Here is a 16,207-nt window from a genome sequence, read left to right on the forward strand (position 1 = left end):
TGCTTGACAATAATGTATTTTAGTGTACCATTTGCTACCGAGGTATACACCTCATTTGCAAATAAAGAGATTGTGATTTGATTTAATTTTGATTCTACGTCGAAGGACTGCAAAGAAACCAAAATATCCTGGTCACTATATAATTGAGCGTGTTGTTCGACGTCGTGGGAGTAAACTGTATGTTAAATGGCTTGGTTTTAATAACAGCTTTAATTCATGGATTAATAAAGAGGATGTACCGTACTTTAAATCTTGCGTGTGTGTTTTTTAATTCTCGATCCTCTACCCCTCCTTTCTTCTAAGCTAACATTATTACTAGGACATGCTGTAGGATTAATATTAAAAAACGCCTGAAATATGTTTTGACAATTCATATTTATTTAGTATATATATATACATATTTTCTTCAAGTAAATATGTTTTTTCCTTTCTTTATTTTATTGTCTTTGGCACTACCTTGCAACAATTTTCCTTTTATCGCACCGACAACAACAAGTGCTGCTATCTTCTCAGCAACTGAAGCACTAGGTGACGACACACGCAGCATAGCTTTACGAAGCAGATTTTCATCAGCTACACGTCTTAGTTTAGGATTGTTTGTCGATAAGCAAGGTCATGCTCTTTGCAGGCAGCATCTAACATATTTATACCAGGAACACCACGTGCCAATCGAACGTCAAGTCGTGCTCTAGGACCGCAGTACTCGTAACTAGGAAGATGAAGCTCGAAGGGAAGAAGATCAATCACTTTACTGATGAGTCCATGCCCAGCGTGCTTCCTCATCTTTCTTCACCTTCTTGTTTACTCTTTACGCAGCCGTGATATGTGTTTATAAGCGAAGAGAACCCGTTAATTTTAGGTCCGTGATAAAGTTTAATCAGTTGACATGTACGACACTGTCTCACAGATGGTCTCCTACCTAAACTCACTTGTTCATGATGTAAACTACACGTTTGAAGCTCTGACCACTAAATATGCGGCAAAGATTAACACAGACCCTAATTCTTCCTATCCTTGACTACTGTGATATTATCTTGGTAGACGCTACTAAAGAACAAACTAGGAAACTGCAGGTTATTATGAATTGTTGCCTTAGATTCGTTTTTAACCTAAGGTATGATGTGCATATTACTCCTTACTATCAAGCACTGCACTGGTTAAAACCTGATCAGAGACGTGAATAACATATACTTGTCTTAATACACAACCTTCTGCATAGTAACTCCCCCCAGTATATTTCATCTAAACTTCACTTCCTCTCTTGCTTCCATAACCGTAACACTCGCTCGGGCTCCACTTTAGCTATTCCTCTTCACCACTCTTCTGTGTATAATAAATCTTTTATTGTAACCGGTTCCAGGCTTTGGAATTCCCTGCCAGTAAGTGTCAGGAGCATTGACTCTTTCCTCAAATTTAAAATATCTTGCCGAGACTTCCTGTTGAGAGTTACCGATTGAAGTGTGTATTGGTGTGTATTGTGTGCGTGTGATTGGTAATTGTAAAATTAAAAATTGTTACTGTTAGTTTTATATAATGTAAACTTAAGGGTAGTTGATAAGTGTGTACATTGTGTGTGTGCAAGTGGCTGTGTGAGATAGAAATGAGGACTGAAGTAATAAGCTAATAAGCTGCATATTGTGTGAGTGTGTAACTTAAGCTTAATTTAGGAAATAGTATAAGTAGTATAATTAGTAATAGGCAACCTTAATATTACTTGTTGTATTGTGGTTAAGTGTAAGAGAGAGCCGTGTGCCCTAACTTCGCCACATGGAAGAAGCCATAATAAATACATAAATAAATAAATAAATAAATAAATAAATAAATAAATAAATAAATAAATAAATAAATAAATAAATAATAAATAAATAAAACAAAACAGGATCTTGAGTCCACTCACGATGCACCTTATCTCAAATCTACTTTACAGAATTCGCAGCTACATTAACCAAAAATGCCTTTGGTAATGCATTTAACTCTTCTTCAGTAAAAGCGTTTAGTTTCTTTTTGCATATATAAAACTTTAGGATTGCCTTTTCAACTGCGTTACACTTAGTATCTGTTAGAAATGACATGATGTCTTTACTCTACAAATGTTTCTTTCACTCTAACGTTATTTCGACACTGCAGTTTACATATGTTGTTCACCTCCCGGCATGCACTGCAACACAACCAATCAAAGAGCATGCACACATGTTTTAAAGACTGTTTACTTGTTTCTCCACTATGCTCCTTCGGAAGGGTTTTAAATGATGGACACCTTAATTCATGCATGTCGATAATTTCACACGATGATGGTAGAAACTCACGCAACCTTTCCTTCTTTTCTCAACCCTTTAAAAAGCAAGATCTGCTCTTGAAAAATGCGCGTTCATGATTAAATATAGAAAAAGATAAGGTATTCCTTTTTCTTCCCACTGCAAACCTAAATATTTTTCGATCCACTGAGTCTGCTTTTTATCTTCATCTGTTTACAAACAGTAAGGGAAAGGCGGACTAAATACTAAACTAACAAGTTTTGGTGCCCACAACACACTGCAATCTAACACAGCCACCTCTTTAAACACAAATTTGTTGCCGTTTACATTAAAGCCTTGCACATCAACTATTAATGTTCTCGTCATGTTTGCGCTCTACTCTCTATCGCTTTATCTCGAACACTAAAGCTTTCAGCCAACGATGAAGTCTAAACATGCACAACTATGATGACGTCATCGCTGCAGGTTAAAAACACGTGCCCAATCTAGCCTTCGCGATGCATGTTTAAACTTGTTCGATAAAGATATGCCTGTACAGAGGAGGAAGAGGAGAAGGCCATAATAGCCTATGTATAGCCGCCAACTTGTGTAGCAGCCGCTAAGCCAGCTTTCTTCATAACAGGAGCCGCCATCTTGTGCAGTATCCTCTAAGCTAGCTTTCTCCATAAAGGCCTGTGTATAGCCGCCATCTTGCGCAATCGCCCCCCCCTAGGCCGTCTCATAAGAGCTCATGTATAACCGCCATCTTGTGCAATCGCCCATAGCCGGCATATCTAGCTGCATCTTGGCTTAAGAACTAAGATAATAGTATGTTGAGAAGGGCAGCTCGGTAAGTATGTTGAGAAGGGCAGCTTGCTTTACAACTATGATCGTATGAAGGGCAGCTTGTTTGCTTGCGGCGTGGCTAAGTCCCGCGCTATAAAGTTTTACTTCCGTCAAGATAGTAGTAGTAAGCCATGCGCATGTAGTTGAAGAGGGCAACTGACAGCTGTCAAAAAAGCACGTGGAATTTTTCAAATTGCCCGCTACCACGTACCTAGGATAGTAGTTAAAGATGGCAGCACGATGCCATGTTGATTAAAGATGGCCGCTGTCAAAAATCGCGTGGCTTTGTTTACAAAACAAGAGCACGTGGAATTTCAAATTGCCCTCCACCGCATGCATATTGATTTTCATTACGGCAGCCGCTATCTTGTGCAGTAGCCTCTAAGCTAGCTTTCTTCATAAGAGCATGCGTATAGCCACCATCTTGCGCAAGCGTCCCTAGGCCGTCTCATAAGAGCCCATGTATAGCCGCCATCTTGTGCAAGCACCCCGAGGTCGTCTCATAAGAGCCTATGTATAGCCGCCATTTTGCGCAAGCGTCCCTAGGCCGTCTCATAAGGAGCTGTGTATAGCCGCCACCTTGCGGCCGCCATCTTGCGCAAGCACCCCTAGGGAGTCTCCTAAGAGCATCAGCCATCTTGTGCAAGGAGTCTCATAAGGAGCTGTGTGTAACCACCATCTTGTGCAATTGGCGTCGGGAAGGGAATCCGGACGTAAAACTGAGGTTAGGCCCCTCCATGAGGTTAGGCTTGCTCGCTTTCGCGTAAAAAGTAAGGTTAAGCCTCTCCAGGATGGCGGATGTGAGTTTAAGATCGCTCTCTTAGGCGTCAGGAAGGGCATCCGGCCGTAAAACTGAGGTTAGTTCCCTCTATGAGGTTAGGCTTGCTGTCTTGCGCGTAAAAAGTAAGGTTAAGCCCCTCCAAGGTAGCAAGGGTGTGAGGTTAGGCTCACTCTCTTAGGCGTCAGGAAGGGCATCTCGTCGTAAAACTGAGGTTAAGCTTGCTCTCTTACGCGTCAAAAGTAAGGTTAAGCCCCTCCAATTTGGCGGATTTGAGGTTAAGCATGCAGTCTTAGCCAGCGCAGTCAATGAGGTGGAGGCCTCTCCCAAGAGCGTGTGGAGGCGGAGGCGGCCGAAGAGCCGGAGGTGGAGGCGGCTGCAGAACCCGTGACTTATACTACTTCCCATCACAATTAGATTCCCGTCACCTCTTATACACTGTATGAAAGCGTCTTCTATCTCTTCACATATTCTTTCGATTTCTTCATCATCTGTTGAACTAGTAGGCTACCTGCACTGTTGTGGTGGGCATTTGTTTGGAGTCTATTTTGACAACAATAATCCTTTCACTATGCTAGTTGTCGTAGCTTACCCGCTGCCTTACTTTCTTATTCATTATTAAATCAACTCCTGTATTTCCTGTTTGATTTTGTGTTGATTATTCTGTAATCACGTGACAAAAAATCCTGCTCTTCCTGCCAGCGTACTTCGCTTATACCAACTACATCTAACTTTAGTCTATCCATATCCCCTTTCAGATATTCCAACCTTCTACAATGATTCGAACTTCTAACATTTATCGCTCCGACTCGCAGAATGTCAGTATCCATCTTCCTGATGATTGCCCCCTCTTGTGTAGTCCCCACCCGGAGATCCACACGAATTTTTCACCCAGGAGGAAGCCATCATCAGTGCATCATTCATACGGAGAGAATTGCATGTCCTCGGGAGTTAGTTACGGCTGTAGTTTCCCATTGCTTTCAGCCGTGGTAGCAGTATCAACACAGCTAAGCCATGCTGAGTATTATTACAAGGCCATATCAGTCAATCATCCAGACTGCCGCCCTGCAACTTTCGAAAGGCTGGTAAACCCCTTTCGATGAACCATTCTGTTCTCTCAACAGAAACCCATCCGATATGGTTGCACGTTTGGCTCGGCTATCTGCTTCATTGGGACACGCAAGCCTCCCTGCCACGGCAAGGTTACATGGTTCGCGGGGTAGGATTGTAAAAATATTTTTTTTATAAACTTACTGATTATGTAGCACCTGTCTGGTCGTCTGTATTGTTAAAGCAAGCTTGTTTCTTTTATTTTTTACAATTTGCTTAACGTCGCACCGACACAGACAGATCTTATGGCGACGATGGGATAGGAAAGGGCTACGAGTGGGAAGGAAGTGACCGTGGTCTTAATTAAGCTACAGCCCCAGCATTTGCCTGATGTGAAAATGGGAAACCACGGAAGTTTGTTGATTTGTGTCTGTCAATATCGTCAACAGAGTCTCGGGATTTCCTGTTTTACTTGGAATCCGAACCACAGGGACGTGATTTTTTATTTATTTCAAGAATCCTATGCATTTTCAGCGATTCGAACTGCAGCACTTTCGTGGAAGCCAGCGGCTATGCCACTCGGCTATCACGCCCGAGCTAGTGTTGTTGTAATGTTGTAATCGTATGTTTCTATCTGGTCTAGACAGATAATTGATAAGAAATCCAGTGGTCATTTCAAGGCGTCCATCTTAGCATTCATCCCGAGTTGAACGGAAAATTACAAAAAGCCACATGATTCGAACCCATCAGCCTCCCGACTCCACGTACGCCGTCCATTATCGTCAGTGCCATTGCACTGAAATATACAGTAGGTATTCTGGTTGAGCGTCATCCTTACGAAGTTTGATAGCGACAATATTTGTTCTGGTTGGTTATTTATATGAATAATCAGCTTATTGGAAAAAGAAAGGTACCGTACCGTAGGCCGTAGGCCTACAACAAAGAGTTTGAGAAAACCTTGAATCACAGCTGGTGAAATATAAAGTATCGTAAAAGTGTTCTACATTGGAGAGAAAGTGGAGTAGTGTCTTTGAGAAAAATTTCCTCCGAAAGAAGAAACTGTAGGCACACAACGGGAAAACCTGCAATGCTTCTACGGACATCTCTTTCTCTCTACACCCCTTGTGTGCTGTCTCTTCTCTGCTGAACGTTAGCTCTGGCAACGCTGCTGCCATAGAGTGTACGGCAGTGTAAGAGATAAGCCAGATGGCTCGTAGTGTTCCATGAGGGTTCGTTGGTTGTGATGGGTTGTTGTCTAAAAATATAAGTGGTGCTCACTACAACATTGATCTTCTACAGTTTTCGGAAGAGACGTTTGAATTAGAACCTGTGAAATATCTTCTGTTATTGAGAGCTTTGGAATTTGAACGGTACGTAGTAAAGGTGTGCTCGATTAATGTAAAATAGTCCCGTCTACCTGTGTGATTTATTTGAGGGTTGTAGGGTTAGGTGCGTTATCTTTGCTGTGTGCTTGATATATATGTAGTGCGAAGTGCAGTATTTCTGATTTACTGTACTATATACTTTAATCAATAACCAGTCATGTGGCGATTGTGGCAGTTGTTACCTGTAATTAAAATAACTTGCAGGAAAGATATGTATTTTAAAATGTATAGGATGTACATACCGTTGTATAGTGAAACTAGAAGCAATAGAATTTTATTTATATGTAAAAAAAATAAAAATACCGACCACATTATCTCCATTCAAAATGAAAATGTTGAGAAGCTGCCCAGGGCCAGTAAAAAATGTATGAAATGCGAAATTAATAGGTGGCCCATTCAATTACACTGTGGTAGAATTCATGCCTTTCATATGCTTATTGTATGGTTGTGGTTATCGATCTAATGACTGCTGATCGTGAGAAGACGATGGATGATTTTAGTGAGACGGGGGTGGCCCAAGAAATTTCCTTGGCAGCTTTCGTAGCGCTGTATGGAGAAACAATCAGTTTGTGTAATCAATCATGCTAGTGTTTATCAGTACAATACTTTGTCACCCACCACTTCCCTGACAAGTGCTTGGAAATGTTGTTAGTTATATTCAGTAACTTAGCCTCATTTCGTAAAAACAAGCTGGAGATAAATATTAAAAGTTTCAGACACTCCCGTCAATTTGATAAATGCTTGAGTGTTTTAATACGGTACAAATAAATTTGATGGGTTTTAGAAGAGTCCTCGCTACGGTAGTGTTCTTTTTAATTTTCTCATCTGTGACCTAATACCGAGGAGAAATCATACCGAACCTATGGCTCTTCAGTTACTCGACCAAAATATTATAACTTGCCTTTCGCAGAATTCAAAATTAAAAACATGAATGTTAGAAATAGCCTATTTCTTTTCCATAATGTGAAGTTTTCATTGCCTGTGAACGTTTTGGAAATTGCATTGTATTTGTATAGTTAAACGTGGGAAAGGAATCCCAGGGGCTTGTAAAAGTAGAATGCCAATATCTTTCGAGGGTAGGAATCGAATCGTAGGAGTAACCTAGTCTTCCAGAATCTTCAATGTTTTGGTTATTTTATTTATTATGGATAAGAGTAACAGGCCTACGGTATTTCTCCAATCCAGTGTGCTCAATTAGTGGAAGTATTGAGGCCTACTCGTAGTTTCGGATTTGTGTTAGCTGGTCGAATTTTGAACGGAAAATAATTTTAAGAGTGAATGACAAAAAATAATCGGGTGTAAAATTTATAATTTCACTTGAGTAGAAGAGGAGAATCACAAACGATAGCTAATAGATGACAGACAGCTATTCCGGATTGCTGTAATTACCGACTCTTATCAGTAAAGGGGTGTGTGTTGGATTTGGTTCCTAAAAGATTCAGAGTGACATTTTTTGGAACAGTTTCCGGTAGAGAATTTCAGAGTATTTCTTTTCCGATCTTGAGAAAAATCTATGCTGTTGCTGGCCTGCATATCATTCATGTTTGGATACATTGCTATACATTTCTTAGTATTTTTATTTTCCTATCGATGCAGTCATCTCTACCTGAAAATCATCCAGTGACATAAGAATAATATGTAACGTTTCTATGTCTTGAGTGAGTGTTGAAATGTATTTTTGCAAAATTTTTACTCTTCATATTGTTTGTGTTGTTAAGTCTTCATTTTTAGTGACCTCAAGACTAGTCATGTATCCTTATAAAATTTTAATGTCCTTGTTCAGAGATATTTTTTTCATAGGCTGGGTAGGCTTTTTAAAATTGAAATTTACCGCCTTAACTCGAGTTGTACCTTATTGGTTAAAAAAAGCTGGTTAACAATTGCTACCAACCTTGGCGCAGTATTGTTACTACCAATATCGTGAATAGAAATACACACTTGAGTAGTTTCTAGTTTAATTCCTGCATGACGATTACTAAAAACAAGATAATTCTGTCTGGCAAGGACTGTTTATCCCGGGAGTGATTCTGAGTAGTTTCCGGTATGTGGTGCTTTCCTTGAGCTGTTAGTTACAGAACGTATACCAACGCACGCACTATCTATTGAGCAGCCGCTGCAACACACATGTATGGCCATATTAGATCACTTTATTTGCCGCTAGATGGCAGTACATCAGTGTGCGGAAGAGGTTGCCATGCATGGCCAATGGCTCGTAATGAGCTGTAGCCAAGGTCATGCTGAAGGAGAGCGTAACCAAGGACAGCTCCGTTTTGCCCATTTTTCTCGTATTTTTGCATGATAACTAGAATGAAAGTCCGCCTCTGTGGTGTAGTTATTAGTGTGATTAGCTGCCACCCCCGGAGTTCCGGGTTCGATTCCCGGCTCTGCCACGAAATTTGAAAAGTGGTACGAGGGCTGGAACGGGGTCCACTCAGCCTCGGAAGGTCAGTTGAGTAGAGGTGGGTTTTCCGTGGTTTCCCACTTCTCCAGGAAAATGCCGGGATGGTACCTAACTCCCCCGCCAAGGCCCCTGTTCAGCATAGCAGGTGAGGCCGCCTGAGCGAGGTACTGGTCATTCTCCCCAGTTGTATACCCCGACCCAATGTCTCACACACCAGGACACTGCCCTTGAGGCGGTAGAGGTGGGATCCCTCGCTGAGTCCGAGGAAAAAACCAACCCTGGAGGGTAAACAGATTAAGAAGAACTAGAATGAAAAGATGATACAAAATATATTCATCGGGAGGAAAGAATGTACTTGTTGCCTAATTTTAGGGGCTTGAGACATCGTGTTCAGCAACGTTGTGCATGCATTATATAGCCTGTAAAGTGCTTCACACAACCACTGTGACTGTAGTGTTTGTAATGGCAAGTGCTTTTCTTATTATAATTGGTGCTGAGATTGGGGAGGAAGCGGCCATGGTCACTATGTTAGGTAACATTCCAGTATTTTGTTACTGGAGGTAAGGTGGGGAAACCATGACAAGTAAATCCTTCTAGGTCTTATGAGAGTGGAATTTGAACCCACTACCCTTTTTGAATCATCGTCAGGATGCCGAGTGCATTTCGTTCCAGAATTTAAATTCCGCGCGGGAATACCGGGAATGACGCGCAGGGCAAATCGTCCAGATTTCTCGTGTGTGTCCAATGTTCGAAGTATTTACAACAGGGGCCTATTTCATAAAAATCACAAATTATAAATCACAAGTTGTTAGTTCACAGATTACAAGTGGACGAATTTCTGTTTCATAAAACTTAAGTTGACTGGTGAATTAGATACACCTGTGAAATTTTTAACAAGACACCTGATTGTTGCTGCTGCTGCATTCAGTACTTTCATTTACTGATATTGCCGGTGCTACGTTTGTTGTTCAAATGGGAACTAATAGGAGTGCTAAATAATAAACAAGTGGGTTTTTTTAAAAGAAAGATGTAGGCTACGTTTTGGTGGTTTAACTTACATGATATATTGACGAAAAGTGACAAACGTAATGAATGTCAGAATTGTCTAGAGTTTTCTAAAAATGTTGAAGTAGCTAAGAAATGTAGAGATGGGAACGTACAAGAGATGAATTCTGGCCAAATCAGTATTCATTAGAGTAAACCTACTCACAGCACAACCTATGACTTCGAATTCTGGTTAAATTATACAATTTTTTGACAATAGATAAACATCTTGTCCGCCTCTGTGGTGTAGTGGTTAGCGTGATTAGCTGCCACCCCCGGAGGCCCGGGTTCGATTCCCGGCTCTGCCACGATATTTGAAAAGTGGTATGAGGGCTGGAACGGGGTTCACTCAGCCTCGGGAGGTCAACTGAGTAGAGGTGGGTTCGATTCCCACCTCAGCCATCCTGGAAGTGGTTTTCCGTGGTTTCCCACTTCTCCTCCAGGCGAATGCCGGGATGGTACCTAACATAAGGCCACGGCCGCTTCCTTCCCTCTTCCTTGCCTATCCCTTCCAATCTTCCCATCCCTCCACAAGGCCCCTGTTCAGCATAGCAGGTGAGGCGAGGTACTGGTCATTCTCCCCAGTTGTATCCCCGACCAAGAGTCTGAAGCTCCAGGACACTGCCCTTGAGGCGGTAGAGGTGGGATCCCTCGCTGTTTCCGAGGGAAAAAGCCGACCCTGGAGGGTAAACAGATACAGATGATGATGATGATGATGATGATGATAATAAACATATTCCGGCCAGTCTACAACTGAAGGAAATTAAGCCTCATTTATTGCTTCTCTAACACGATGTAGCCTACAACTGGACACACTTGCTGAAGAAACACCATGCATATCACCTGCTGCGTGATATTTGTTCAGCCATTTCCAAACCAATGAAGGGCAGCACACGGCTGCTCTTTAGGAGATAGAACTCTGTTCTTTAGAATTGGTTTAAAAAGAAAACGTGATATTTCATTTAAAGGAACTCGTGTTTTTATAGATTTCATTCTGGCCTTATTGATTGAATTCAAAATATGTGTTACAAAGTCCATATTAATCCTATCTTTGAAGGTTCTTCGTCTTCTGTCATTAAACTCATCTGACTGATCATGAGGAATATATCGTATCCATTGCCAACATTTACAACTGCAAACTATGCTTGTTATCGGTACTCATAAATGCAAGTACCTACAAATAGATTATTTTTAATGTAATTTGATACAGTTACAATGACCAATTGTAATGTTTTCACAATCCTCAAAACACTTGTGGAAATTATATTGGTTTCACAGGTAGGGCCTACTTGTGTTTGTAAATTAGCCGTTATGAAATTAAACAGCTAATTTCCTTGTAAAATGCACCAGGGATTTTTCAAACTTTACTTTTTTTTTAAATTTATGAAACAGAAATTAGCTTGTAAATGGCAAATTTGTAACTCGTAAAGAAGCACTTGTGTGTTTTATGAAACTCGGCCCAGATTGTAGTACCCTTTCTCCGTCATTTTAGAGGTGCTTTCTCCAATCCAATTGTAGGAGAATGCGAGTATTGTACCTGTCACAAGGGCCACGGTTACTTTCTTCCCACTTCCTGCTCCATTTGAAGTTGTAGGTATGGAGCGCCGGTCATGTGTCAAGTTAAAATTAATCGCGATTATGTTCGTACTGGATGGGCATACCTCATACTATTGAAAGTGGTGTCACCCTACTGCAAGTGAAATCTCCCTCGCTTGGGCAGTGGCCCCTCTACGTAACTGAAGGTGCTGGCTAAATCACTAACGTCCAGGTTTTGATTATGCCACTTAGTTTCTATAAATGATAATTGCCATGCTAGTCCTTTTACGGCCCACTGACTACATTTTACGGTTTTCGGAGATGCCGAGGTGCCGGAGTTTTGACCCGCTTAGCTTTATTTTCGTGCCTTCAAATCTTCTGGCACGAGGCTGACTTTTTTGAGCACCTTCAAATACTGCCGGACTGAGATGGGATCGAACCCAGCGACTGGGGCTCTTAAGGCTAGTGCTCTACCACCTGAACCACTATGTGTAAGACCCCTCGTAATTGAGTCCTCACCGAGCTCGATAGCTGCAGTCGCTTAAGTGCGGCCAGTATCCAGTATTCGGGAGATAGTAGGTTCGAACCCCACTGTCGGCAGCCCTGAAAATGGTTTTCCGTGGTTTCCCACTTTAACACCAGGCAAATGCTGGGGCTGTACCTTAATCGTCGCCATAAGACCTATCTGTGTCGGTGCGACGTAAAGCAACTAGCATTGAGTCCTCGATGACATTAGTGGCCGTTGACTTAGATATTGGGCCCATTCAAAACAGTCATCGTCACCATCATTGAATGCTTGACTCGACAAGTTCCTAAGATCTACAGTTTCTGTTGTAATAATGTTTAGTTAATTTCAACTGTGTGTGTCTCGTACGAACTATTAAATAACCGATTACCTTCATAGTTTACGGTATACAGTATTATTCTACTGATCTGGAGGCCATATCTCTCGTTCTCTTCTTGTCCTTGTCGATTGAGGGATCGAGCACACGCAAGGTATCCCTGTCATGCTGTAAGAGGTAACTAAAAGAGTTACTCCCACAGATGCACATAAGCTCGGGAATTAGCGACCGCGAGTGATTTACAAACTCAGTTCGTTGATTTTTCTTTGTCCATTGACTCACTTTTTCCCCCTCCTTTTGCTTGTCATTGTTCCTAAGCTCGGATATCACAATTTCCCTACAGTGTTCATTTTTAACTGTTTCCTAGAAAAGGTCACCTGCAGTTATCCTTATCACAAATAGATATTATGATTATTCCGCCACTTTCCCCACACCCTGGTGGGGTCCGGGATGCGAATTGTCACGAACGCGCGCGCGCGCATGGCCTTGTTTAACGGCCGGATGCCCTTACTGACGCTACCACGTTGTGGAGGAATACATTCACTATTGCGTGTTTCTGTGGTAGTTAGCAGTGTGGTGTGTTGTGTGTATATGAAGAAAAGTGTGTTGTGTCAAACACAAAATACCCAGTGCCGGTGACACAGTAATTAATCCGACGCGATTAAATTTTATTTACGTAACTTGGCAGTGTGGTGTGTTGTGTGTATATGAAGAAAAGTGTGTTGGGACAAACACAAAATACCCAGTGCCGGTGACACAGTAATTAATCCGACGCGATTAAATTTTATTTGCGTACTTTATAGGAAACTTTAGCCGTTTTGTAATGTTTGCTTCAGGTATACGTGGTTTTCTTCTAGCCACACATTCTCGGAATCTAGAATTTTTAATAGTATTTCGAACTGTTTGAGGCGTAACATAAGCTGAAATTCCTAATTGAATGAAGAAAACAACTCCTCAGAACATACTCTTGAGTAGGGTGACGAGATAGAAATACAGCAGATTAAAAGAGGACAAAACTATTCAAAAAGGACACAGAAATCCTCCATTGAGAGTCTGAATTTAGACTCATATTTTAATTTTCACATACAAGAACAAAATTTATCCATTTCCATACAATACAGTAAATTCTTACAAAATTTAAGCGATGAAACTAATTTACACGCATTGCTGGTACTTTTCTGAAGATTTAGTTGGCTTTAGGAGTTTTGGTGTGTGTAACTTATTAAAAGATACACATGTACATCTTTTAGATTATATTGAACCATTAACAGGATTTTCACATATTCTGCTTTGGAACGGTTCCTATTATCAGTCCATTGTGCTGAGATCAATGAAAATAATCTTTCTGAATTTGCACTGTGCCCTGTTATAGAAAAAAGAATTCTGCAAGTTTTACTAACTCCGAACTGCAAACAACTTTGCCCATTCCTGACTACAAGGTAACTTGTTATTTTCAATATCATTACTACCCTCATTCAAACATTTTTTGAAATTGCAGAACTTGTCAAAAGATTTCACACCATCAATTTGAAAGCCAAATATATATATATATATATAAAACTAGCAAGATACCCTTGCTTCGCTACGGTATTATACTGAAATTTATAATTGAATGCTTATCGTTTTATATATAACCCACCGATATTCGCGATCTGACTCGTTTTCTGAGAGATTCCGCCAAAATTTGCGATCTGACTCGTTTTCTGAGAGATTACGGCAACGTTCCTCCCATTTTTCAATCTTTTCTCCAGCAATCGATTTCGCACTTCCCGGTCAGTTGGGTCCCTAAATCTTTGCCATCTTTTCCTATACCCTAAGCATTTTTAATGTGGATCAAATCCTTGAGGAGATCCGGCGTGGTGTCGTCTTGGGTGCCTTGGCGGTACTCAACCTCTACTTGGCGGTAAATTACATCTGCTGTCGTTGTCATTGATGACAGTATGACCAGCACCATTGTCGCCCGCAGGCAAGTGCGCAGGACTTCTGGCGATACGGATGATATACTTCCGTGCATTATTGACCTTATTACAGAGGTGAACAATTGCACGGTCAATCATATATCTATCGTTTATTTCAAATTTGTTTAATTTTTTGTTTATATGCCAGAAGAATCTACTGTAATCTAAGAAGGTTCTCCAAAGGAAAAGATGGCTCTTGAAAACGAACCCAGGAGAGATTAAAAATTATCGGTTTGTGATCAGAATAAGTACATTGAAAATCCACAGCCTGTTTCCAGTCATTCAACCGGGTCAAGAATGGAATGAATTAGCCCTGCCGAAGCCTGTCGCACTCCACTGGGGCAATGATTAAATGAATGACAAATGAAATGAAATGATATTGGAGAGTGTTGCTGGAATGTATGATGACGGGGAAAATCGGAGTACCCGAAGAAAAACCTGTCCCGCCTCCGCTTTATCCAGCACAAATCTCACATGGAGTGACCGGGATTTGAACCACGAAACCCAGCGGTGGGAAGCTAGCGCGCTGCCGCCTGAGCCACGGAGGCTCCTTATAAGTACATTAGGAACAGTAAAATCAATTGGCCTCACCTCCGTTTTCACCCCACCACGGTTAAGTTGATTTACCTCCCCCCCCAAAAAAAGAAAACGTGTTCCTTTATGTTTAAAGGAGATACCAAATACCAATGTTCACGTGTGTTACCTTCAGTTTTGAGATATAAGTATTCCCATAAAAATAATTCACTTTTTTCACTTACTTTCACACTCCCCGCCCCCCTTAAGTGAATTTTCCGGCAAAAAGTACTTGTTTCTTTAATACTAAAGGATCTTCTAAATACCGATTATCTTCAGTTTTTGAGATATGTGTCCCCATGAAACGAATTCAATACCTTTTCACACTCGCCCCCAGAAATGATTCTCCGCCCCCCCCCCAAAAAAACGCGTCGTTTTATTTTTAAAGAAGATCTAAATACCAATTTTCACGTCTGTAACAATTTTAGTTTTTATTAGATGTACAGTAAGTATCCTCATACAATTAATTCAATAATTTTTTCAATTTTTCACCCCCCCCCCCCCCAACCTTCATTGGATTTTCCGAGAATACCTGTTTCTTTACTTTAACAGGAGATTCCAAATACCAATTTTTACGTCTGCAACATTTTACGTTTCTGAGATATACTGGAGATATAGTATTTCTAAAAATTCACCCCAATTTGTCACTCCTGTTTAACCCCCATTAATTAGATTTTCCAAAAACAAAAAATAAATGTTTCTGTATTTTTAAAGGAGATTCCATATACTAAATGTCTGGTCTGTAATATCTTCAGTTTCTGAGATATAAGTATCCTCATTAAAGATATTCAACCCCTTATTCACACTTTTCACCCCTCCTATTGGGATTTTCCGAAATCAAAAAAAATACGTGTTCCTTTATTTTTAAAGGAGATTCTAAATATCAATTTTTACATCTGCAAACTTTCGAAGTTTTGAGATATATAGAGCGTTCCAACCTTAAATTGCAGTACAGCGTAGATGGAGCGCGCTGTTGCGAAATCGACTCATGAAGATCACGCTCGAGTGTGACTCAAACAGGGCGTCACAGTTCTCCCGCTTTGGATGAACCGGGTTCGGGAAATGGACTTGAGGATGATCCGGACGATGAGGAAAGTCGTATTAAAAACTTTTCATCATCGACATCGTCCTGTAATTCGTCTGCTTTCCACAAATCTCTTTCATTTTTCTTTACTTCGTTCACGTAATTTGCCCAATTGTCTTATGTTTTTATAGCATAAAAATGTTAGTTCAGCATTTGGAACAAAACCATGTTCATTACACGCGTGGACTAAGGCAAATCACGGTCCTCGGCTTTTCGGTGGTCTAAGTCCCGAACTCACCCCTTCGGCCTGCCGTGCACTTTTCACTGTCGTATCCTTCCATTCTTTTGTCACTGTCTGCCCAGTATTTACTCACGATTCATCTGTGAAAATTATAGCTTTATTTTGTGCCCTCAAACGTTTTATCTCCCTGAGATATCTGTGCCTCCAATTAATAATTTCATCGGTTTCAATGAAAGCTGCTTTATTACCCCGTCTTAAATAACTGAAGTCTATATCATGTAAGAAGCGATACATC

General features: G+C 40.9%; 1 protein-coding gene across 1 annotated transcript in view; it reads left to right on the plus strand.

The window, feature by feature from the left end:
* The first annotated feature begins 6,137 nt into the window (after window positions 1-6,137).
* Window positions 6,138-16,207, plus strand: part of ScsbetaG (Succinyl-coenzyme A synthetase beta subunit, GDP-forming) — a 254,798-nt gene continuing 244,728 nt past the window's right edge. The window contains exon 1 of the mRNA XM_067139203.2: window positions 6,138-6,278. The gene's annotated coding sequence lies outside the window, so the exon portion shown is untranslated. The remainder of the gene's footprint in view (window positions 6,279-16,207) is intronic.

The sequence above is a fragment of the Anabrus simplex genome, chromosome 2, assembly GCF_040414725.1.
Source record: "Anabrus simplex isolate iqAnaSimp1 chromosome 2, ASM4041472v1, whole genome shotgun sequence".
NCBI classification, from domain to species: domain Eukaryota; kingdom Metazoa; phylum Arthropoda; class Insecta; order Orthoptera; family Tettigoniidae; genus Anabrus; species Anabrus simplex.